Source organism: Bactrocera dorsalis, chromosome 1 (genome assembly GCF_023373825.1).
Source record: "Bactrocera dorsalis isolate Fly_Bdor chromosome 1, ASM2337382v1, whole genome shotgun sequence".
NCBI lineage: Eukaryota > Metazoa > Arthropoda > Insecta > Diptera > Tephritidae > Bactrocera > Bactrocera dorsalis.
Genome location: NC_064303.1, coordinates 58,411,810 through 58,438,667, shown reverse-complemented (window position 1 = coordinate 58,438,667; position 26,858 = coordinate 58,411,810). Strand labels below are relative to the sequence as shown.

General features: G+C 38.8%; 1 protein-coding gene across 9 annotated transcripts in view; it reads left to right on the top strand.

Annotated features, from left to right (window-relative positions):
• The first annotated feature begins 12,950 nt into the window (after nucleotides 1–12,950).
• Nucleotides 12,951–26,858, top strand: part of LOC105224506 (uncharacterized) — a 435,144-nt gene continuing 421,236 nt past the window's right edge. For 5 of the 9 annotated variants that reach the window (XM_049462163.1, XM_049462167.1, XM_049462176.1 and 2 more), the window contains exon 1: nucleotides 13,170–13,335. The gene's annotated coding sequence lies outside the window, so the exon portion shown is untranslated. Of the gene's footprint in view, nucleotides 13,100–13,169; nucleotides 13,336–13,706; nucleotides 14,100–26,858 lie in introns of those variants that run through there. The other 4 variants (XM_049462147.1, XM_049462181.1, XM_049462142.1 and 1 more) reach the window with 4 other exon arrangements.

The following is a 26,858-nucleotide window of genomic DNA, read 5'->3' as shown; positions in this document are numbered from 1 at the left end:
TTACCCCTCATCGAACAGATATTTTAGTGGCGGTCAACGTGGAAGTTGCCAAGGTGAACTTGTGCCACCCGGCGGAAGTCTCGCCTGTCATAGCGATCAGGTTCACTTCGGATAAACTGGGCATCCTGCTCCCCTATAGAGGAGAGGTTCGTGGCCTCAAGACAGATTGCAACAAGGTAATCTGGGATCTCTCTAGCGAGAGACCTAAAGCTTGTGTAGTAGTCAGGAACAATATTGACTTATTTTGCATTTCAGAGTTCCTGACGATGAAGGTACAGACTTCGTACTAGCATCAGCCTATAGCTGCCCTTTATGATTGAATGTGATGCGAACGCCCATCACAAGGAATGGGCAATACGGAATACAACGCACGAGGTGAGTCTCTTTTAGAGTATATATTAAGTAGTAACTGAGCTATAGAAAATGTGGGGTCTGAATCTTCATTGCAATAAGCAGGAGAGAGGCGCCTGACATCACCGTGAGCAACGATCCTGCGAACGGATTGGTCTCACAATGGAGGGTTTCAACAGAGCCCTCCTTGTCAGATCATAGAATCATAAGGTTCGTGCTTAAGGTAGAGATCAGGTAACTCCCTCCCCCGAACGTAACCCTCGGAAGGCAAACTGGGATACCTAACTTCTAACTTCTTTCTTACTAAAAACTATGGAAAAAATCGTACACCAAGAATAAGGTCTTGTCGTGAACGATCTCCTCCTATGAGTTCAAATCGCTACTGGTGCAGCAGTGCAGAGAATAGCTGAATAGCCTAGCGGAAGGTAACCAGGTGCACCTCATCTGGGTGCCTGGTCACAGAGGTATAGCACTAACGAACTGGCTAATGAGCTCGGTCGCTGCGCAGCTTCCACCTACATGGTAGGACCCGAACCCTTTACTGGAGTGGGTCCCTATACTACAAAGGAGTTACTTCGCAAGGAAGAAAGAGTAGGTAGAGAAAGGCATTGGCAACAAATGCTTGGCATGCGAAATGCCAAGTTGCTAATCACAGGGTACAACCACAGCAGGTTTAAATTTCTAATCAGGCTACCGTTTTACACCGGCCACTGCAAGCTGAATCGGCATTTATATAACATGGGCCTATCCTCTTGCGTAAATTGCCGGTTCTGCGACAGGGAGCCCGAAACACCAGAACACCTGCCAATCGCATGCACAGCAGTCTGTAGACGCAGGATCTAGGCCCTTGGATCCATATTTTCGAATAGGATCGCATCACCTCACTAGCACCCAGCAAAATATTGGAATTTATCAATATGCTGGGGCTTTGTGAGTCCTTGTGATTTAGGAGACCTGAGGTTGCGGTGCATTCCTCATTTATTGATCTAATCTTAGCTAATTATATACAAAATTAAAACCTTATCACTTGCTTTGACTCGCTTCGAGGGTCTGTTTTTTTGTTTTTTTGGGGGGAAAAAGAAGCGATATATGTTTTCTTTCTTTTCTTTTGCTGTCAGTGGTCTCCTTTCCTAATGGCGGTCAACTGCTTTTTTCCTGTGCTTGTCTCCTTGGTTGGTAGTTGCAGGGCTCGGGAAGTGGTAACCAAGTGCTTTGTTGCGCCTTGTTGTTTTCGCCCTCGTTTGTTTTTGTCGTTAAACTCTTCCAACCAGTTGCTACAGAGTATTATAGTTTTGTTCACCTAAAGGCGTGCCCCGCCCTATAATAAGATTAATGTATGTGGGATTAGAATTCATAACCGAAATTTATCTGAATTAATGAATAATGGGCAACCACTGATTCGAACATCGAATCGTGGATTCTAAATAGTGGATTACAAAATAGTTGTTGGCGGTAAGGCTAGCGTCCATCATAGCGCAAATTAATGTATTTATTCCTGATCATACCATCGTGCGCAACATAACACACCGCGTTCTCAACTTGTGACAATTTTCGTATACATATACATATATACATATTTGTGAATTCTTTTTATATATAAATATACGGTACATTTTTGAAATCTAAAGTGTTTAAATCGTTTATTCCTACAAATGGGGGCTCAACCGGGGATGCCCTAGTGCGGGTATAACCCCGGGAAAAGTGAACGTGTTTTAAAAACTAAAAGAAATATTTTTTCCACGAGTGAAACTTTCCGTACATACATTAAATAAAGACAGTGAACTATTAATTTAGTGTAATCCACCTGAGAATACTCGGTCAAATCTATTGCTAATTAAAGTGTGTAAAGAAAATAAAAAAGTGAACAGTGAGTACCTTTGGTTTTTACTTTTTGGTCGCACAAATCGTAGAGAAAACCAAAAGAAGAGACGCATTTTATATGCGTAAAAACAAATACATGAGTGGTTTTGTGTGTGATTGCATAAAGCGATTTGGCGTAGTGTTTGTAAAAGAACAGTGCAAAGGAGTGAAAAAGCGGTCTGAGGGAAGCCCGACAAATATAACCAACGGGCATACGTGCAGCAAGGCACAAAGGTACACGTGTGCGTTACGGCTTCCTAAAGTTTCGAGAACTGTACCTGCAGTCCGAGGTGGCGTGAATTGATACCGTTGGAACGAGAGAATATAACGGCAACTACAACGGTCAGCAAAGCAGCAAGCAAGCGGAATAGCGGCGTCGGTATACAGTGTGCACCAATAGAAAGAGAGCAGCGTACAACAGGCGTATTAGCGGTTAGCAACGACACACATAGGTACGTAGTATCGAAGCAGCACGAGCGAGTTAGAACACCAAGTGCATCAGCAGTCAACGAGGGCAGAGACATACACTGTGGTTCAGCGGCAGCGGCGTCGGCATTCACGATGGCAGAGTTCAACGGTTGTTGGATGCGACGCAGAGAAGCAGGCAATAGCAGAGGGTGAGCGGCGGGTGAGCGGCGGGAGCAGAACAAACAAGATAAGATTTTTGCAAATTGTTGTATACGGTGTATAATAACTGAAGTACTTAGAATTAGTACAGCATCAACTGTATCATTTGAACTTTATTTCATACTTACAGTATTTTGTATTTAACTTATGTATGCATTGTAATAATACTATATAACTACGTATAGGCGTAAGTAGTAGCAATGTTTTGGAATACCGTAGATTTGAATACTTTATAATTTTGGGAAAATAATTATTATATCGTACACCTACATACATGTATAAGAGAATATAAAATAATTCTGTGAGATGGACGCAGCTACGATAAAGGGTATGACCGTGGATATGTTGAGGGAAAAATTGAGAGAGCTGAATTTAACCTTCAAACGACAACAGGGGTGACGGGTCACCCGACGGTTGTAGATAACTGTAAATATTTCTTGTTTCCTTTGTTGTATGTTTCTGTCGCTTGATCTATTCCTCAATTAGAGTGAGAACAATCAGTCGCTTGCATGCTCTTGTCGCGGTAAGTCGTAATTTTGCAATAATAGCAATAAAAAGTTCTGCTGGGGTGATCAGTCACCTCTCGGTTACTTTTATGCCATGATTGACCAAGCTTGTATAAACTCGATGGTTCTGTATTTTGACACCAATCATCCAAATATTTCAGCAGCAAAGATGCGTAGTGAATACTTAAAAAAGGTGGCGTTACAATTAGCCAGACCGCATATGGAACGCCGTTTGCAAACAATTTTACCTAGAGAACTAGCCAGCAGTATTCGGAATATTCTGGGCATCACAAAGGAAGTTTCTGCAGAAGAACCGCCGCAAAAATTACAAAAGCACTGTGCCCAAGAAATCGGGACAAAAAAGTTAAAGTTGTTTGCGAAAAATGCCATTTGCCAGCATGTCCCGAACACCGGAAAAATCTGTGCCTTACGTGCATTTAATTGAAAATATATATTAATAATAACCGTTATATGAATAACCGTTATATGAACAATATTAATTAAACAATATTTTTTTATTTAAAAATAAAAGCAGTGGGGTGACGCATCACCCCAGTTGTTTTATACGTATGTAAAAATAGTGTTGTTGGATGAAGGTTAAGTACCGTTGGGAGGAAAAAAGACCTACAGTTGAGGTTGTTACAACATATGGTTTTTGCAGATGAAGCGGATGAGGGAGGAAGTGATAACGAATCAGCAAATTCGTTATACACTACAGAGGATAGAAGTGTAGGTAGGGTGCTATTTACGTTGCGCGATGTCGAGGATAGCATATCTAAGTTTTTGGGTGAAAAAAAGATTCAAATGGATGATGAATCGGATAAGGTAGACTTGTCACATTTAGAAGATTCTGACGCAGTGTTCGTCAAAACGTTGATAAATAAATCATCCGGAACGCGGATGAGATATGTAGACGCATTAAGTCGCGTACACTGTTTAATGATTGAAGACTCGTTAAAGTTTAAATTGAAGGAAGCTAAATTGCAAGACGATTGCGTTAGAGCAGTAAGGAAAGCGGTAGAGAATGGACCCTATGAGAAGTTTTACATAAGAAATGAGTTAGTATACTACGACCACATCAAGGAGTTGAGGTAGTATCCGCGGGCATGGAAGAGGAAATTATAAAGTTAGCACACAGGCAAGGACATTTTGTGGGAAAGAAAACGGAAGATACGAAGTAGAAAAAATAGGAGTCCATGAAGGACCTAATAAGACCATTACAGCTGCAGAAAATATGAAGAAATTGGGTTAGTTATTCGAGGGCGAATAACCTGTCAGGACGGCCGATTGTGGGATTAGAATTCATAACCGAAATTTATCTGAATTAATGAATACATATATGAAAATTGTCACAAGTTGAGAGCGCGGTGTGTTGTGTTGCGCACGACGGTATGATCAAGAATAAATACATTAATTTGCGCTATGATGGACGCTAGCCTTACCGCCCACAACTCTTTTGTAATCGATTTTCGAGTAGAATCGGAATCGAGTTTACCATCCCTACTGGCAGCTATCGGGGCACATATAAAAATGATTTATTTCCATGTAATTTATATGGAAAACAGAAAATTTGAAATAGGCACCTCTTAATATTAATATTAAGAGCTCATCTTTTGAGTGACTTTTTTTACACAATTTCAAGAATTTTGAGCCTGTTCTTCAGTTGAATGACACACCCTAATATATATACATATTTCTGAATTCTTTTTTTATATAAATATGCGGTACATTTTTGAAATCTAAAGTATTTAAATCTTTTATTCCTACATGTATAAGTTATTTTGAATCAACTTTCTACAACTCCTTTTGGGGTAACGACGGTGGTGTCGATTACCCAGAGTTATTTTTGACTAATTTTCTACAACTTCCTTTGGCGTAGAGACGGTATTGTCGACTACCCAAAATGATATTAACACGTTGAGTTTCGTTCCAAAACTGTTTATTTAATAATTATTAAGCTTACTGCTAGCCTACTATTCTTACCGTCGCTGCTGCCGTTAGCGTCGGTCTCTAATTGCTTCCATAAGCACTTCCCACGCTCATGTGCTATGTTCATGCATCGAGCTGATCATCGAATTACAACTGCTGGCCAAACATTTAATTTGATCGCGCATGAAGTGAACGATGCAGGCTGCATGCATTGCAATTTTTGGCAGCATGGGAACTTCAGTACGTTAACTACGGTTAACTACTCCCTCCTTCAAAACATGGTCGTCCTGGGCCATACCCAACCTTTCCATCGCTTTAGTAAGACGAATGATCCAGCAAGGATTACGGCGATTGTGGCACAAATTACTACGGTTACTAGAGGTGTGGCAATCGTTCGTATGCGTAATTCAGCGATGTGCCGCAAGTTTGCTTCACTTAGCTTGTGGAGAAATGGTAGGCTTAGTAGGGTTTGATGGGGGGTTATGTTGATCCATTAATAAACATTTCAGGGCCATTATCTATGCTAGCCTTGGCTATTGCATCGTTTATCAAAACTATACCATCGTCGACGACGACAATGGGGGATAAGTCGCTGGGCTTGGTGGCACAGTGTGCTACAGCGCCGGAGTATAGGCTTTGTGCGCAAGTTTCAGTTTCGGCTTCTTTACAGAACGTTACCATTGGCGTATCAATGCAGGATATAACAGCAGTAATGTTGCCTCCGCAGTCAGCTATAATGTTGTCCGGTAAATGCGATATACGGCCAGCATGCGATACAGGAAAACATAGTAATCTTCTTACATAATAACTTTGGTCTAGGAAAACCGATAATAAAATTTACAATTTCCTTACTTGCTAAAACCTTAACTCTAGCTATGCTAAACAATTGGGTTATTGAAACTGCTCTGAAACTCTCCTTCATAACCGCCTCCAAGTCATCTGCATAAATAATAGCAGGGTTTATTATATTAAATTTAGCCAGTGTGATTGAAATTATTAAATTTTGAATCTCTAATGTTAAAATTCTGTTTCTAGCCAAAAGTGTTTCATAGAGGTGCGATGAATCTATTTCTTACCTTTTTTTACATTGAGAATTCTATTGACTGTATTCGTGAGGGCGTTAATTTGCTCCTTAGTTCTGGAATTAATAACGATCTGCCTATTGTTTGCCTGTATTAGCTCTTGCTCCGTTAGTCTTGTTTGTAGTAAGTCATTGAAGTCAGGCGTGCCGGCTATTATCTTCAGGGCGAAGCCCAAAAGTTTAGGCTCCGAGCATGCCTATGGTGTACTCCTAATGTCCCTAATAAAGTACGTAAATGCCTGGTGTCTACTTCTAGGATCTTCCTCATGTGTGATTGTGGGAAGACGCTCAAGCCTATGGTTTCTCGTATGTATTGTCCAAATTCCGTTAAGTTTGATATGTGCCTTATGTACCTCGTCTCGTTCCAAATTACTGCAGTACCGCCCAGGATCGGTACGTAGTCCGCGTGCGAATAGTCCGTTAATTTGGAAGCTGTCAGCGCAGCCCAAGTCAAAAGTGCGAAGATGGGCGTATGCCTGAAATTCATAATAAAAACTTATGTAAAAAAAAAATATTATATTGAGAATTTCACTTGAGGTTGTCCTTGTGGACCACCCTCCCTTTAATAAGAACGGTTGTTCCTAGATCCGCGTCTATCCTTTTCTCGATGTAAAGTGGAGTGACCTTGTCGCCTAGTCTCTTGTTGGACCTTTTCTCCAACTTCGAAGATTCTATTTTGGCGGTAGGCATTACTCCGCTCCAGCTGTACTTGTTCGGCTTTCTCTAGTCTGACAGCAATATCCGGGAAAATGTGTAAGTTGGCATGGATAACCTCAATCTGCTTCATGCCCGTCACTGGATGGAACGCCCTATTATATTCCACGGCGGATGAACGGGAGCAGGGACTCTCCGCTAAAAAATTAAGCGCTTCTTCTTCATATTCAGTTTCATTTTCTGCTTCTATTTCCGCTGCTGCGTCATAAGCGGCTGGATCGTACTGCTTTTCATACACCCCGCTTCTTTCTTCCGTCAAATGGTTAATCCTCTGGCGTCTGTAGTCCGACGTTTTTTGAGAATTTGCAGCTCTCTTGAACGCACCTTGTTGACTATTGCTAAAGGGATGTGCTATAGGTAAGCTTGAGTTATGCGCAATCAGGTTGTTCTGGTTTGGAAAGTTAGTGCTCTGACGGAACCTCGAGGATGGATCGACTACCATTTTCTCAACGTGGTCACGCTTTGGAGGGCGAGCTTCTTGCTCCCTTGTGAAATAGGGGGTTTTTTCAGTCCTGTACTGAATGTCGGACTTCCAACGATCTTGCAAACTGGGCCTCAAATGCGTGCCTATCATGATTTCCTTCTATTTCCTGGGCCATTGCAAAAGCCGAGAGCAAATCTTTGGGCTGGGCCGCAAAAAGAACATCGGTGAGGTTTCTCCTTAACCCAGAGACGAATACGCGCAGCGCATCGGCCCTATGCTTGTCATTCATGTACCGTGCCTGGCCGGTATCAAACGTCATTGTAGTTTTATTTGTGAGAAGTGTGAGTTTTTTCTCAACCTCCTCATAAAATTGAATAATCGACAATTGTCCTTGCCTTAGCGTTGCTAGCTCTTGCTCGAGTAGATGCAATGGTCGCTTGTCTGAATATGTAAAATGTAAACGGCTAATGATAGCGTCGAAATTAAGGACCGTGTTGAATGATGCTAAAACTGCATCAGCCGATCCCCTAATTCTGTTGCGGATAATGAGGACAGCTTGGTAGTGTTTTGAGCTACCCACGTAGGCTTTAAATATATCATACGCGGCCATAGCTGCCTGCCGCCAGGAGACATATTGCTCCTGTGAGCCATCGAACTCTGGAAGTGATTTAACTGCATCCATGCCTTCATGACATTCTACCCCGTCTATGATTTTTATTGGTTCGTAAGTTTTAATTTCAGCAGCTGCCACTGTTGTGGCTCACAACCGGCTTGTAAGCTGTTCTAGCTTGGTTTCAAAGTCTTTCCTTTTTGCTGACGGTCGCATTGATAATACCCTGCAGTTGTTGTTCATTCATGTCTTGTTCGTGTTTGAGACGTTTGCTTGTCAAGTCTGTCCAACAGTTCGTTAGTCTCCAGTTTGCTCGTGCAAGGTAGTTAAGATGGCACGAACGGATAGCGGACGTAAGTGCACACAAAAAAAAAAACAAAAATCGGAAACAGGAGTTCATTTACAACCCTGTTTATTACAACCATACTTAAATTGTCAAATTATCACTCATATAATTATAAACAGAAGGCGGAGAGAAAAAAGTTTCACTTACATACTTTATCGGTGGGGTCTTGATTACTCTGCCTCCCGGTGATGGTGGTGGTGTTCCTTTCTGCGTGGGTTTCCTCTCGTTAGGCGCCAGTTATTTTGAATCAACTTTCTATAACTCCTTTTGGGGTAACGACGGTGTTCTCAATTACCCAGAGTTATTTTTGACTAATTTTCTACAACTTCCTTTGGCGTAGCGACGGTGTTGTCGACTACCCAAAATTATATTAACACGTTGAGTTTCGTTCTAAAACTGTTTATTTAATAATTATTAAGCTTACTGCTAGCCTACTATTCTTACCGTCGCTGCTGCCGTTAGCGTCGGTCTCTAATTGCTTCCATAAGCACTTCCCACGCTCATGTGCTATGTTCATGCATCGAGCTGATCATCGAATTACAACTGCTGACCAAACATTTCATTTGATCGCGCATGAAGTGAACGATGCAGATTGCAAGCATTGCAATTTTTGGCAGCATGGGAACTTCAGTAACTTAACTACGGTTAACTTATACGCGGTGTGTTCAAAAAGTATAGCGAATCGTAATTGACAGTTTTCTTCGATTGCAGGGGCATGGTGCATTATGAATTCTGCCACAGGGAAGAACGGTCAATAAGGAATATTACCTGCAAGTTATGCGCAATTTGCGCGAAGCAATCCACCAGAAATGCTCGGATTTGTGGAAGAACAAAAATTGGCTTTTGCACTACGATAACGCCCCTGCTCACACACATCGTTGCTTGTGCGCGACTTTTTGGCCAAAAACAACACACTAATGATGCCGCAGCCACCGTACTCCCCAGATCTGGTCCCCTGTGACTTTTTCCTGTTCCCTAAACTGAATAGGCCCATGAAAGAACGACGTTACGCTTCACTTGACGAGATAAAGACGGCATCGAAGGAGAAGCTGAAGAAGATAAAAAAAACTGATTTTTTGAAGTGCTTCGAAGATTGGAAAAAACGTTGGCACAAGTTTATAATATCACATGGGAATTACTTTGAAGGGGACAAAATACATAGATATTCATGAATAAATAAATAATTTTTGAAAAAACACAAAATTCGCGATACTTTTTGAACACACCTCGTATATCACCAAAGACACAAAAACCATATTTGCTCAGAACGAATATTATAAGAGTTCCTACCAATATTGTGAAAATAAATCCAATAAAAACTGTTCAAGTCTCTAGATACCGAAAATATAGACCCCGGTAGCCAGTCGTCACACCAGCTCCTTTAAAGCTTTCTCATACCATCTCGGTGGTAAAATTTAATGTCTGTGGCGTATTTAGTTTTTGATTTATTACGCTTTTAGTAGTTTTGAACAGCACCGATTTATGGGTACTGTGTGGGATTATATTCCAATTTCATCCATTTTCACACTGTCAGCAGGAGTTCTTTAATATTTGCGCTGAACATATTTGGTTGTTGTAGTTTCAGTGGTTTAGGAGACATGTACATTAAGCTTGTTAGAGGTCGGGGACACGCCCACTTTTTCAAACACTTTTGCCCACAGATGCATGGCATTTTATATGTTTTCGGTTAATTGCGATTTGCGTGGCAGTGGTCCGATTACACCCGTCTACTAACCTGTTTTTTTGTGCACCAAGGAACCCACATACGGCGGACGGACGGACAGACAGATGTGATATGTACAACCGTTAGGTGAGCAAAACTATAAAACTCTGTAGCAAATTGGTTGCCAGAGTACAAAAAGGGTTCGGAGGATGACTTAAGCGATGCGTCCGCGTAAGTTCCTATCGAAAAATTAAAAGGTTGAGGTACTACGTCCGTCGGTCCCTTTTGTTATTTTTTTATTTAGTGTCTTATGTGTTTTGTATTCGTGATGTGGTGCGATGTGTGTGCGCGTGATGTGGAATGTGCAGTATTATATGTTGCAATAAAGTACGATTCCTAATGTGTTTTTTTATTTAGTATGATTAGAATGTCGATTTAGAATTTTTGCACCATGATATTAAACTCTACAAAGCCTTGTATACGTAATAAAATGTTCTTCATGTTTCAAGTAAATGGGTATTTACCCCCCAAAAACTGTTTCCGGATACACCCCTGTTGAACTTTACGTTTCTTCAACTTCTCAGTGAATGAAGAAAGTGTAAGAGGAACATGTTACTACTCCTACTATCGTCTGTTCAATTATCTCGTTACTTGAACCTGATGGCACTGCTGATGATTACGAAAATTCTGCTACAATTTCGAAAAGATTATCCATTGATATATGGAAATTGACATTAAATTTTAGCATCGAGATGGTATAAGAGAGCTTTAAGGGAGCTGGTGTGAAAATTGGACGATGGGCGTGGCAGCGCCCACGTTTTAGTGAATTTCCATATCTTGGGACCCGCCCAAACGACTTAGATGAAATTTAGTATGCAGCATTCTTCTTACATTATCGTACACGGAACGATGAGCTGTATGAGTTATACGACAACACTGACATAGTTCAGCGAATTAGAAGTCAGCGGCTACGTTGGCTAGGTCATGTTTTCCGAATGGACAAACAAAACTCCAGCTCTAAAAGTATTCGACACAATACCCACCGTGGAAAGCAGAGGAAGAGGAAGAGTTCCACTCCATCGGATTTTTCTCTTAAGGGAGTAGGGGTAGTATCGACCCGATTTATTTTTTTTTGCCAGTACCACATACTATTATATTAAAATTCCACATACAAAGATGTGTATCCCATACCTTGACCAATTTTTGCCATCTCAAGGATAACATTTTATATCTCTGGCATTTTTAGTCATTGATTTATCGCATTTTTTGTAGTTTTTAACAGTATCCTTATATGGGCAGTAGAGATGAGCGATATTGCGATTTTTAAATCACTGTGATTTCAGTGATTGCTATTTTTAAATCACTGTGATTTTATATTGTTATTGCGATCGCAACAACCTTCTGTTGTTGTTGTTGTAGCGGCAGATTCTGCCGATTTGACAGTGTTTGGCTGAATACAAGTCCGGGTCCCGTCCAGTTACGTACACCCGACTGTCGTGGGAACGACTGAACCTTTTGTCGTTATTGGCGGCAAATTTTCTTTTGGTTCCTGTAACTCGAGTCAAGTTTTTACGCCTTTCTTTTCACTACATTTTCGCAAATGTTGGAGCGTTTCTGCTACCTGAAACTTAGAGCTTATTGCATAGTTCATTTGTATGTATTTGTATATTTTCAAAGAAAAACTAATAAACTCCATAATCCATCAGAATGTTTTGAATACCCGCTAATAATATTTTCCAGACCAAATTAATAACGGGAGTTTCTTAAACTTTGGGAAAATATTAAAAACCCGTAATTTTTTATTCCATATTTTTTTCTGAAATTGATTAATTACAATTCTTGTTTTAAATTAAATAATATTCGGTTAAACGAAATAATTATAAGAGCATCTTAACAAAAGAATAAATAAATATAAAACAGTAAAAGTAGCTCCATTTTTATTAAAATTCATATAATTTATTACTAAGTGTTATTAAAAACTTAATTTAAATATTTATACTATATATATATTACCATGAAAAGAGTTTCAATTTGTACTCTAAGATAATTTTTTAAATTCATCACAAAAGCTTTCAAATAAATAAAATTAAAATTTTAATTATATTAAATTAAAATATTCCATAAGTAGTTGAAACTTCTGGTTGTTAAAGAGTTTCGAACTGCGATCGCAATCGCAGTTTATAGAAGCGAACTGCTATTTATAAAATGTGATCGCAGTTGCGATTTGCGATTTTTCAATCACAGTGAAAAAATCACCGGTAGTGAAATATCGCTCATCACTAATGGGCAGTGGATGGGATTATCTTCTGATTATATCCATTTTTACAATGTCAAAAGGAATTGGTATTAAGCGAATTTATATGAATTATAGTTTAAGTGGCTTGGAAGATACGTACATTAATCCAAATAGAGGGCCGCGCCACGATTACTTGTTACTACTTTGTGACAAATTACATTTCTATACAATAATTTTGTGCTCAGTTATGGGACTTTATAGGTTTTGCTTTAATGCGGTTTTGTGGGCGGGGAAGTGGTCCGATTACGCCCATCAACGAACTCCGCCTTAATCTTTTGCCATTACCAAGTCCCAACAGGATATTTTAATTCTTACTCAAGTTACAGCTTCCTTGGTCGGACGATCATCATCCTGATCATTTATAACCCTATATCTATCACGATTAGGTTAAGGTGATATATATATTCGTTAGGTGAACAAAGGTATTATACTCTGTAGCAACATGTTTCAAGCGTATAAAAATCAAATTTTTTATTAAAAGATTTTGAATTAAAATAATTGCAACTCTGAATGGTAGATCCAGTAATTACATCCATTTCTCACTAATATGTCAAATATCAATAGCGAGATGAGATATACAAATTGTGTTTCTACTAAATACGAAAATTTAATAAACAATAAATTAACGGATAAAACTTATATTAAAAAATTTAGTCAATTCTCCTTTTATGTGAGAGTTTTATTTTTTGTGGGTGAGTCTATTTTTATCTCTATTATATTGTAGCATCTCTTTAACTTTTCTAAACATTCAACCGTCAATATGGTCACAGTTCTCTCTAGATTATGTTCAAGTTTGCTCAGTCGTGAATTGGTTTTTATGTCAAATAGTTCGTGCAAAAATCTTTCAGTAAATTATTTTAGTTAGTGAATTAGTTTTGGTGAACATGTTTTGAATAATTAAATATTGTATTAACGTCCTTAAATTCAGGTACATAAATAAAGAATATAATTATTTCAATTATCGTAATAATTACACAAATTCTGAAACTTTTATTTTTATATGATGAGTACATTGTGAGTGCATGAAAATAAAATATTGTTTATCAAATATATAGCAATTTCGCTCTAATCAAATTTATAAATGCGAAAATATATAATGATAATATTATACTAAATGCTTTAACTAAAACTCCTAAATATCCCATTACGAAGCGGTATTTCATGTCAGTTGTAGGACACGTTGTTCGCTACTTTGTTGAAATGGATGAGTCAATAAAATTTGATGAAGTGACGATAAAACTTATAAATTTACACATTAACTTTTAATAAGGTACGATAAACTACTTGGAAATTAAAAATGGGGTTTACCAATTTATTTGTGAGTCATTTGTACTGTTGTTATTTATAATGAAATCAGGGAGATGCAAAGATGCTTAATCGGTGAAAAAGAATAATACCTGGCGAAGAAACTTAATATACTTCTCATATCCCGGTTGATTGGAATAACGTTCGTGTGGAGTTTAATTTCCATATGCAAATTAATGCATGTTTGATAGCTATTTGTTTACAAATCGAAAGGTTTGTCTGGCGACTTTTGATATGAACTGAAGAACTATTTGAGTGGCACAAAACATAAAGTAATCACAAAGCTACTTCATGCGAGTCGCCACATCCACTACTATTAATGACGACAACATCGGAAAAAAAGACACAGTGCTTGAAAGTCATCATCTCAATATCTCTTATGGTGGGGTACGTATGAAGCACTTCAATGCCACACTCATAGAAAAATACTTTAATCTTTTGCTAAAACGGCGTCGAGAGAAGGTAGCAAAAGAGTAACAATACTTGTTAACTTATCTTGAGCCTGCCTAGCGATCAGCACTCCAAAAAAGAGGCAAAATCGAAAAAAATTAAGTTCGATGAAGTCAATGAAGGATTAAGCATTGTCAGGCTTGTAGTGACTAATGAGATATTTTTACGGGGATAATTAAGATTTTTATTAAATTTTTTTTTGTTAGATAGTACACTTCGTCATTGTGTTATAATATTTTCCAATATTTATATTTCTTTTCCAGATAAGTTAATAAAAAATAAAAATTAAAAGGTAACAAATGAACGCAATTATTATCTGCCAAAATTCAAAAAAATAATATAAGCTTCGAATAGGCATATTTTTTAATAAAGAAAGTATGTTCATAATATGAAAAAGACAAACAAGTACAGACGTTAAACTTGTGGAACAAATATTTGATTCCTAAACTTTAATCTTTTCATTATATGTATATGTTTATATAGTGCATGTGGGTGTTGCCAATAGGGCTGTCAAACTATGTGAATTTCAAAATTTTTAATTCATAAACAAGAGTGCTTATTATCTATGTACATGTATCAATATTTGATTTCATATTTACATTGACTTGAGACCATTAAAAAAAAAAAAATTGTTTTTATCCAAGTTGTGTAACATGTGCGTTTTTGCAGCAAGCTGTGGTATAGTCACATAAAGTTATCATAATTCTTTCTAAAATTTTGTATCTTTGTTATTATTTTCATATTCTCGCAACATGTTGCACAGGAGTACAATAGTTTTGTTCGGATTTTTTTAACACCTAAGTCTAATATAAAATTATATAAATCAAATTGATCGGACGAGACCAGTTCAATTTTACCGTGTTTAGAAAACTATTGGAAACTATAAAAAATGTGCTAACTTACAAAAGAAGCATTAAATTTTACACCGAACTTTGTACGGATTGGATAAAGGAGGTTGTACCGTCGATATTTAGTTAAAATCTTATAACTCAGCAACTGATCGACTAAATCAAAATATGTTGAGTATCATTATTAGATAAGACTTCTCTATACTTAAAATTAAAAATAAGAGAAATAGGACTAAATCACATGCACTTTATATGACAAAATTTTAAATTTCATCTGATTCTTTCGTTTTACATTATATAAATTTAGCACCCATATTTTTCAAAGATATATCGTACATAATGCAGTGCGCGTATATTTTCCGATAATATTGAACATCAGTGAGAGATCTTAAATCGTTAAATTACTTCATGGTGAAATGTTCGTGTTTCATGGCTATAAGAGAAAAATTTTGATTTGATTTGATTTGATATGGTCAGAATAGGTTCATAGTATCGACAAAAAATTTCTGAAATTTAGCAGTAGTCCGGCTCTCTAATAAATTTTATATACATACATATCTCACAAGCTTTTAAACTCGTTTTGTCATTGCGTTCTGTAGCATGAAAAGAAAAAAACTTTTATGTGAAATTTGTCATCTCTGCTTTATCGACTTAAACCATTTTGATATTTTATAATAACATAGTTTTAATATATAAGAGTTCTGAAAACAACTGACACACTATTTTTGAATACATATATTGCATATACCTATATACATATATGCTTTGTCTGATTTAATTTTGTTTAATATTTAATTATATGTTAATAACTAGCTGACCCGGCAAACTTCGTTCTGCCCAAAATAGATTTTTTTTTCATTTCAAAAATTACACCGGTATTGGTTTTAATAGAATATGAACGATTTTTCTTAATTTCATTGTGTATACTTTAACAAAATTTTTACAAATCTTTCTTTTGTAAACATTGAACGGGCAGGTTTTCGATATGATCCAAACATTCAATATATCGCATTCAAATCGGTCAGATGTCAGTAGTTTGTCAATATTGCAATGCAGTCAAATTTAAAAATGAACCGCCAGGGTTATGTTGCGCCGGGGGAAAGACGATGTATAATACCGAGTAAAGCAGTGTTCTCGCGAACGGATCACTGGCGCAAGTTGCAAAGGAACTTGTTAAAGTGGTTGCTGGTGGTATTTTCGTTCGCTGTACTATGTTCTCTGCGTTGAAATAAACTCGCTGGCCATTCTCCAAATGAGCTGACAGATGCACAACAGTAGGATGGCGTTCATGAATTGCAAATGAAAATATTGTCCAGATTGCTTCATTGCAGTTCACATATCTGCCCATTTGAAATTTGCTAATTTCATCTCGTTCAACGCCAATAACCGCCATATCGCTTCCTTTGGTGACATATTTGCAAACATACTTAATTGATTTTATTGAACTGCAATACTCAACATTTATATGTGTTTTGAATGCCTTAGACAGAATTGGCGAATATGGAACGATCCATGTGTTATCAACCACGAAATTCTTTCCTTTCAATTGAGTGATGAATGTTCTGCCATTGTCAGCGAGTGAGCGACGCCGATAGAGAGGGTATAGGTCGTTTCCAGTTTGAGTTTCCGAAATAAAAGCACGGGGACAGCGTTTTTTGCATTTACTGTCCGACATACAAACCGAAGATGGATCGTGTTCTCCGCATGGCCCATGAACCATATTGGCCATCACCACTTCGTGCAACTCTGGATTCAACATCAGGAATTTCGGCGGAAATGATGTCATCAATTTGGTCAGGTGTAATTTTCTCCACCATCCATAGAAGAATGTGTGCGTGGGGCAAACCTCTCTTCTGCCACTCCAATGAGTACATTCAGCATCAAACAGTGCCATATACACGTTGTTTCGTAATAAAGTCCATCAAACATTTGAGTTTTTGTTTAAACACGCGTGCTGTAACATCGTGGCGATCGCTTGGTGATTGCCCGGGATGCAATAGATTCGTAATGTCTGGCCATTTTGGATTGCAAGTTAATGTAACAAACAAATCCGGCCGTCCATAATTGCGCACGTAAGTCATCGCATCCTGGGAGTACTCATGCATGTGTCTAGGACTGCCAATGTATGTCGATGGCAAAATATAGAGTCGACCAATATCTGTAATATCCGCATCACCATTCATTGCATCTCTTAAGTGAATATACTCTTCAGATCGCAACTTCGACTGATTGTATTGCATGTAATTAAGTCTATCTGTCTCAACTTTAACATACATGTCAACTGCATACTGTTGAAATAACCGTCCATATCTCAGTAAATGGTTGTCATAGTTTTGGCGAATCATCATTCGATATGCGTAAAACTTCATTGAACTGACTTTTTTATTTGTCTCGACACCTAAAAGCTTAAATTACCTATATGAAGTAGCAAACAAAATTTTTTTTTTACTAACCATTCACCGGATTTATCACCTTATATCCTAAGTGATATCCGTCTTCTCTACGGCAGAACATGAGCGGATATTGCATTGCGTCGTAAGACCGATGTGTCTCACTTATCCGTTTTAGTGCGTTTTGATTTCTACGTTTGATAACAATATCACGCGACTGCAAATTTTCTGCAACAACAACAACTGATATTTCGCTAACTGTAGGTGCATTATATTGTCTTTCATGTGACCCTGTTGGTTTTTTGTCCGCTTGTATGATTATACTATGATCGTCTGTTGGCATACGTTCCAACGATATCGTAAACAGTTTAATGAGGCCATTGTGTTCGTGTAACATTTGCTGCAATTGTTCGATTATTTCTCTTTTCGTTGTATTGAAGATAGCACAACGCCGATTTACATTATCATGTGAATCTCCCAGAAAGTAAATTTGGAGATATTTGTGTTCTTGATCTGGATGCGGCAACAGCGATCCAGCGAGATGAAACATTTGCCCATGAACGTGTGTAATTGGAGGAAAGCTCTGTAGTTTCTGTCGAATATTGTTTGGCAAAAATACCTTAAACGTTGGATTGTAGTTTTGTTCATTTACAATTTGCTTTAAAAAATGGCTTGAGTGAGGAGATTCACCGTAAAGCAGCTGGAACAATGGCTGTGGTGGTGGAAGCAATTTTGGCAACGGTTCATTTTTAAATTTGACTGCATTGCAATATTGACAAACTACTGACATCTGACCGATTTGAACAGATGCGCTATATTGAATGTTTGGATCATATCGAAAACCTGCCCGTTCAAAGTTCACAAAAGAAAGATGTTGCCGCTGTTGTCGTCGAATAATCGCATGTTGTGATCTTACTTCATCACTTTGGCGAGCACGAACTTCCTTTCTTCTCGATCGTTGTTGCTGATTGTGAACTTCCCTTCTTCTCAATCGTTCTTGCTGATTGTATGTTTGGTTGACATCTTCTAACTGGTGCGTGCTACTCTCTAGCAGTCTATTTCGTGGTGATACCCTCTCAATAACACTTTCCCTTTGACGTGCTCTGCTATTTCGTGTTCTCCTTGCGGCCTGGAAACTCCGAGAAGTGTTACCATACGTACTGATTCTTGACATCGTAACAAATATCTAATTGGAAATGATCATTCATTTGCATAAAGTTCATATAAGGTTTTACGGACCAATAACTTACCTTTGAAAACTCCAAAAATGAATGAATTAAACTAAGGAAGCAGATCAATTGAATGATAAATTCCAATGTACATAAATCGGTATTCGCCAACACGCTAAATCACTTTCACTAAATAACTCACTTTTTAAAACAAAATATATCAATATATCAGTAAAGCAAGGCGCATTTTTATTGCCCTCTAAATTTTGCGTGTTCGATTGCAAAGCAAAATTGACGTTTAATTTAATTTGTGTTTGTTTCATAAAACTGCCATTTCCATAAACCAAAAATAGCACGTAACACAACCAAAATTACCATATAACCGCTGCAGCAAGAACAACCAAAATGTCGTGCTAGGTGGAAAATGAGATAAATATATGGTGGATTAACAACCAAAATAATTAAAGATTGTAAGGGAGGTACCACGTCCCCTTTTTCGATAACGCCAAGCTTTATGGGTGAGAATGGTGTTGTTTCCTATAGCTCTATACCAATTTTCATGTTCCTACCTTAAACACTTTTGAAGATATTCACCTTGAAAAGTTCAGTTTGTATGGGAGGTGCCACGCCCCCTTTTCCGATTATCCCTTCTTTTATGGGTAAGAAGGCTTTTGATGCCATATAGCTCTATACCAATTTTCAGGTCCCTACCTTGAACCCTTCTTCCCTTCACAGATATTCTGCTTAAAAAATTTAGTTTGTATGGGAGGTACCACGCCCCCTTATTCGATAGCCCCCGGTTTTATAGGTGAGAGTGGTGTTGTTATCCTGTAGCTCTGTACCAATTTTCATGTTCCTACCTTAAACACTTTTGAAGATATTCGACTTGGAAAATTCAATTTGTATGGGAGGTGCCACGGCCCCTTAATATTTTATTCTGATTTTAAGACATGACCTGCGCGTGGTAATAACAAACAAATCCCCCAAAGGAAGTATTTCATTTGGTTCCGCCGTTTTCGAGTTTTAGCGTTACAACTTTACACCATTTCATTTTTATATATATAGATTATTAGCTTTGCGATCTAGTGCCAGTAATAGATTATACATAGCTCCAATTTTCTTGTATATATGAATTTGCCCGGTACACTTACTCGTATATGGTAATAATCGCTGATGTAAGGGAGTCTTAAGGTTCCTTATAACTCTTAGGCAACTGCAACATCATCTTTCGACATGAGGGTACTACCAGTAAGACAAGGACTGCTCTGAGGATTTTAGTTTTTCCTTCTGAATCAAATTATACATATTATTTAACAATGGAACTTGACGAAATACAACATTTCATCTACTAAAGAACAAACTAATTTATTTTCTATAAGTCTTATTCCGTACAATTCGGGTAAGAGCTAACAAGTCCGTTATATATTGTTATTTTATAAGTTACCATTGTTTCAATTAATTATAAAAGGAACACATGAATTTAAGGGATGTAAACACATGAAGGCTTATTTAATAATGTCTTTATGCTAAATACCTGTGATTAACCATAAACACATAATTGTTTAACAAAACTTTTATATTTTCCCGTGATAATACTTCTTTCTTTCTTATTTTTCTTTTCGGAACTAAATGTGCCCGCAAGGCGGAAGGTATGAACAGATATCACATAATTTTAACACCGGAACTGAATATAACAATACAATTAACTTTGCTGAGGTATCGCCTATCTCAATCAAAATTTATGGTTTAGAGATTAACTGAATATGAGGACTATCTTAACTTTTGATACCAAACCTCTACCCCATCTAACCTGAAGTTATCATTAAAAATCATTAATAAGATTGGGAGAGTGTTTTACGTAAACATTTGTCCCATATTTAAATATGATTGGAATTATAATATGTAGATATTTTTCATATTTAAAGCGTTCATGAATGAATTGTTTAAATATCCCAAAAAATACAACAATACCAATTCGGTCAAAACATTATGTTAATAAAAAATGCGAGACATTTTTTGCATTAACTGAAATAATATTTAATACTGAATTCAAATGTTAATTCAAACATTAATTCAAATGTTAAATAAAAGCTTAAATCAAAGGTTAATTAAAAAATTTAGTCTCAGCTGCACCCTCTGAACGTTATCGACTCTATGATCGTTTTCTCATTGCCTACTTTGCTAAATATATTAATTGCTCCTGGTTTCCCAAGTGGACCAATAAGAATGCGCCACGTCAGTTTATGCGTAAGCAAGTAGGACTTAAAATAATTGCTCCCGCTTTGCTTATTAGACCAATCACAGCACGCCCGTCAGTTCATACGTAAGCAAGTAGGACTTACGAGGATAACGTGAGTCATGCTGCCAGATCGTTCGTAACGCTCCCCCCCGGTATATGCAGCTGATCAGGGTGTACCGAATTAATCACATCTAAAACGGCTATTTTGGCGACAGGTCTCTCAAAGATGCCACAGGCTGTCTTCAAAGTGGCGCTTCTGACCTTTCCATCATCAAACTTTCGTACTTGGATCACTTTGCCTTTAGGCCAGCAGTTCCGGGGGTTACTAGGATCAACTATGTACGCTATATCACCGACTTCGATTGGCTTTACATCTGTAAACCACTTGCTACGCTTGGTTATGGTGGGCAAGTACTCCACTATCCAACGTCTCCAGAAGGCGCTTGCTAGTTGCTGCGATGTTTGCAGTTACGACGCAATAAAATGTTCTCAGTAACAGGTTCCGCGATTGGCTTAACTCCACTGAAGCTACCTAACAAGAAGTGGTTAGGAGTGAGTGCTCTTCCTCTTCATGGTCGATGGGGATATAAGTTAATGGTCGAGAGTTAACCGTCATTTCCGCTTCCATTAATACTGCACGAAGGAGTTCATTACTGGGGCGGCTAGTGGTCAAAATTTGTTTAAGCACTTGCTTTACTGACCGAAACAAACCGTTCCCATGTTCCGCCCATATGTGGCGAAGCAGGTGGTATAAAACGCCAGTTGGTTGCAGAAGAAGTAAAGGTTCTTGTGATATGATTTTTATCCATCACATCAAACGCTAACTTCAACTCCTTCTCAGCACCTTTAAAGTTCGTACCATTATCACTCCATATTTATACCGGACTACCTCAGCGAGCCATAAAATTACGTACAGCTAGAATGCAAGGAGTCTGTCGAGAGCAAGTATGCGATTTCAAGATGCACTGCTCGGGTTGTTAGGCAGGTAAATAACATTCCATATCTATTTTCGGTACTTCTTTTGACCGTAACCAGGAGTGGACTAAAGTAGTCAACGCCTACGTAAAAGAATGGTCGACTAAATGCTGAGGTCCGGAATGCGGGCAGAGAGGCCATCATGCGTGGCCGAGGTTGAGATGTTCTGCTTTTACAAAGCTGACAAATACGTCGAATCTTATTGGCCACTGTTCGTAGTTTTATAATGCAATAGAATTGCCTTATCTCATTCACCACAGTTTCCAATTTTCCATGATGGTACTTTATATGGAAGTGGTTAATGATAAGGTACGTAACGTGATGATTTGAGGGCAATAATACTTGATCTGGTCGCCCTGTTATCTTAACTCGACCATTTATTTTCAAAACGCCGTGATCATCCAGATAAGGTGATAGCTTCAGAATATTGCTAGATTTGTCAACTGACCGAAGTTGTCGTGTTGAGCCTTTCTACAAAGATAACATTCCATTCTACGAAAATCTGCAGTAGTTGGTCCATTACCAACAGGTTGATTATCTCGAATAATGCTTAGCCAGACACGAAGACAATACATTGTCATAGCTGTTGCACGAAGTAGACGGTTCCAAGTTGAAAATCTGAGTGGTTCTGGTACTACCTAATGCTGTTTTGAGGTTTGGTGATGAAAGCCAGTAAATTGTGGACGCAGTTCTTCAGTTGTAATGCATTGCAGTTCGTCAGACATAAGCCACTTGTCAGGCGAAAGGTACAAGAATGATGGCCCTCTAAGCCATCGACTGACATTAGAAAAGTCTGGATCACCGTTCCATTTGGTTACTTCGTCGGAAACGTTTTCCTCAGATGGAACCCAATGTCATTCCTTGACGTCGGTCAGCTCTAAAATTTCACTAACCCGGAAGGCTACGAATTGTTTGTAGCGCCGATGATCGGATCGTAGCCACGCTAATACCGTTCAGGAATCTGACCAGTAAGCGCATTTATCAATGTGGATAAAGTGCGATTCAATAACATGTTTGGCGAGGCGAACGCCTAGAAGTGCTGCTTTCAGTTCTAAACGAGGTATGGATATTAGCTTCAATGGCGCCACCCTTGTTTTGCTTGCGATCATTGTACAGCTAACCGTATCGCCATACGAGTATCGAAGGTAACAAACTGCTGCGTAGATAGTTTCACTTGCATCAACGAACGTGTGTAATTCGATTTGTGGAGCTTCGCCAAACACAGTTCCCATATAGCATCTTGGAATTCTTAGACTCTCTACTTTCGGAATTAGTTTGAGCCATCTTAGCCACTTCGCAAATTGGTCATCAGGGATTGGAACATCCCAGTCACATCCAGCTCTCCATATCTCTTGTAGGATAACCTTTGCATATATTACGTAGAAACTGATGAGTCAAAGAGGATCGTAAATAGTCATGACCAAACTCAAAACCACGCGCTTAGTAGGCCGCCTTTGATGAAGAAATATGTCAGAATCTCTATACTTAGCGGGCACGCGAAATGCGAAATGGTCGCTAGACGTAAGCCACCACATGCCTAAAACCTTTTCAGTAGGCAGTTCACGATCAAGATCAAGAGATAGCTCATAGAGCGGATTCTCATTTAGGGGAGATAACACCCGACTCGAATTGGACAAAAAATTTCTTAAATGAAAGCCTCCAAGTGCATGGACATGACGAACGTCTTGAGCTAATTTAATAGCTTCTTCTTCGGTGTCCACACTTACCAATAAATATATCGTCTACGTAGTGATTTTCGGTAATGCACTTTGAAGCAAGAGGAAATTTTTCTTGAAAATCTTTTGCATTCTTTGCGCGCAGCTTGGTGAACATCTGGCCCCGAACGTCATCACTGTCATTGCAAATATAGCGGCTCATTAGCGTTTGGTTCATACCAAAGAAAACGTAGGAAGTTTTGGTCTTCTTGTCGTACACGAACTTGGTGAAACATTTCAACTACATCGGCTGTCACAGAAATTCTCTTTTGTCGAAACTTAAAGATCACCGAGTGTAGAGGAGTTGTTAGGTCTGGGCCTTTCAGCAGCATGCTGTTTAGGGACACTTCATTTACTTTAGCAGCTGTGTCCCAGACTAGTCTAACCTTTTCTGGTTTATTGGGATTGGTAACTGCGAAAATCGGCGAATACCAATATTTTTTGACGGCGTCTGATATACCCATTTTGAATATAATCGCGTATCTTTGTGTGAAGAGTTTCAGCGAGATCGTGGTCTCGTTGCATCCTTTTTCGTAGACAATGCGCCCGAAATAGGGCCATTGATAAGCTATCGGGATTTCAATGTATGGGTGCTTCCACAATAAGCTGGACTCGAAACGGCTTCCAGTGCGAACGGTGAATTTTTGTAGTTGCTCCAAAGCAGCCTCATCCTCCTTAGACATCAAGGCAACAGGTTTGGTTGACACACCTAAGTTGTCGAGGCTTGGTGGTTTCAAGCAGTTCAGCTTGAGCAGAGCAATCACAGATGTGATAAACGTGGTGTATAGAATCGGCGCCGGATTTTTGCATCGACCCTTTCCAGGTCCATCCTAATTTAGAATTTTCTGCAATTGGACCATTTTCTACCCTATATATGGATTTTATTGGAGATCCAAGAGCCGCGATATTTAAGCCTATCAGCAGTTGCAATGACAATCCTTTCAAATGTTTGAATTGTAATCGTAGTTTGTTAGCATCGAGCGATTGAGTAGGCAACTGGAGTTTCTTGACAGAACGAACACCTTTAAGAGAAAATTGCCTATGCCCATTTAGAGCCGATATATTCAGGTCGGCTACGACAGACTCGTTCTCGTACCGATGTGTGTCGCCAGTCCAACGTAGGTAGAGTGGTTGTGGTGTTCCTCTTATATTCAGCTGTTTTAAAAGCTCTTCGTCGATGAGTGTAAGAGATGAGCCATCATCTATGAAGGCGTACGTTGATACACTTTCCTGACCAGAGTGTATGACTACTGGTAGTATTCGAAACAGTGTGCTTGCCCCTATTGCTATATGCGCATTAATGTTGGCAGAAAGCTCTTTGGCTATCATTTTGACATTATTTGACGTTTTCGTAGCTACAGTTTGATCGAATTCCGAGTTGTGTAAAAGTGGATGATGACTGCGTGTGCATCCGTTAACGCCGCAAGGTTTGTCCCAATTACATCTATTCATCAAATGAGTTTTCAAACATCGACGACAGAATTTCAGTTTACAAACTACTTGCCACCTTTGACTTCGTGGCATTACCTTGAAAGAGGCACAATTAAAAACTTCACTACAACTTCCATCGCAAACGATACATCTTACCGAACTAAAATGATGATTAAGTGCCCCTCGTTTGCACTCACGTGTTGGATCCTTTGAAGAGCCAATCACTGAAGTTTTGTAGATTGCATGCTGTTAGGCTCCGCTTATGCATTCCCCAATACGCTGGTAAAAGCCCAGGTAATTTCGAAACCAACCGCTGTTCAAATTCGGGATTGTTCAAATGAGCAGTCAGAACTGATACTGACATCGTTGTACAGATATTTTGCACTTCTACTGCGAAATCGACTATAGATTCCAAATAGCTTTCGATGGTGGCGGTAGTTCACAAATTTGGCGTTACTGGTTACAAGTCTGGTCTACCAAATCTCATTTGAAGAGTGACCATAACTTGTTGGACGCATGAAGAGTGCAATAGCAGATTTTTAATAGCCTTTAGCGCTGTGCCTTTCATCGGCTGTCGCAGTCTTAGCAGATTCTCTTCGTCAGAGAATCCGCAAACCTCTGTACTTTGATTGTAAGCGGCATAAAACATCGGCCACTCCCTGGGTTTCCCATCATATTTGGGTAATTCTTTAGCAAGGCTGTTACGAGAAGCAACTTCCTCTCGAGTCAATCGGCGAGAAGTCGAAGAACCAAACGATTAGCTGTTAACGCGCCCAGCTGTCGGAAAGCTTGTATGACCTGGTTGCGACAAAACAGTCTCTGGATTGAGTGTTGAATTCCGTCGCAACTGCTGTTCAAATGACTGTATTCGGTTCAATAACGATTGAAGAACCGGTGTTTGAATATCAGTTTCACCTTGTTGACCCGTTAACATTCCGGTTGGAATACTGTTAGGTCGTGAAGACCCGCTATTTGTAATACCGTTTAGAACAAGAGCGGTTACACTAAATGGCGCCACAAATTGTGGTGGCAGCTGCAGCATTTGAGATGGAAGAACCGCCTCGTCTCTCAATTTGTTTGAGATCCTAGGCCTTGAATATTACCTTTCGTCAAAGTCGTCATCAAAACCCATTGCATCTATGCGATCCATAAAGCTATGCTGTTCTCTTAATAAAGCCTTCCTCTGTCGTAAGATTTCGCTTTGCTCTTGTAGCAACTCGGCGCGACGACGGAGACCGAGTGAACCAAAAGAATTTGAGGAGTGAACAGGACTTATGATTTTACTTTCTTGTAGATGTGCTTGTTGGCGTGATACCGAATACACCCGTCTCCCATTTGGAGGAGCTGCATTTGATACGCCTGCGTTCGAACTCTCAGCGTGTGTCACAGGAATGCGCTGATTAGCAGCCCGATCAGTACCACTATTATCCTCCAGATTGCTCACAATTGGAAAGCTTGTTGAGGTAGTGAGATTGGCGGCTGCAGCACAATTAGGACCAAGAACGAAATTGGCAGGTGCAGCAGACGATTCTCAATTATTCGCGAGCGACATTATAATTTACGTTAAATGTAGTGCGCGATGAGGGTGGAGTAAATTTTTTAAGATGTTAATAAAAAATGCGAGAAATTTGTTGCAATTAACTGAAATAATATTTAATACTGAATTCAAATGTTAATTCAAACATTAATTCAAATGTTAAATCAAAGGTTAATTAAAAAATTTAGTCTCAACTGCACCCTCTGAACGTTATCGACGGTATGATCGTTTTCCCATTGCCTACTTTGCTAAATATACTAATTGCTCCCGGTTTCCCAATTGTCCAATAAGAATGCGCCACGTCAGTTTATGCATAAGCAAGTAGGACTTAAAATAATTGCTCCCGCTTTGCTTATTAGACCAATCACAGCGCGCCACGTCAGTTCATGAGT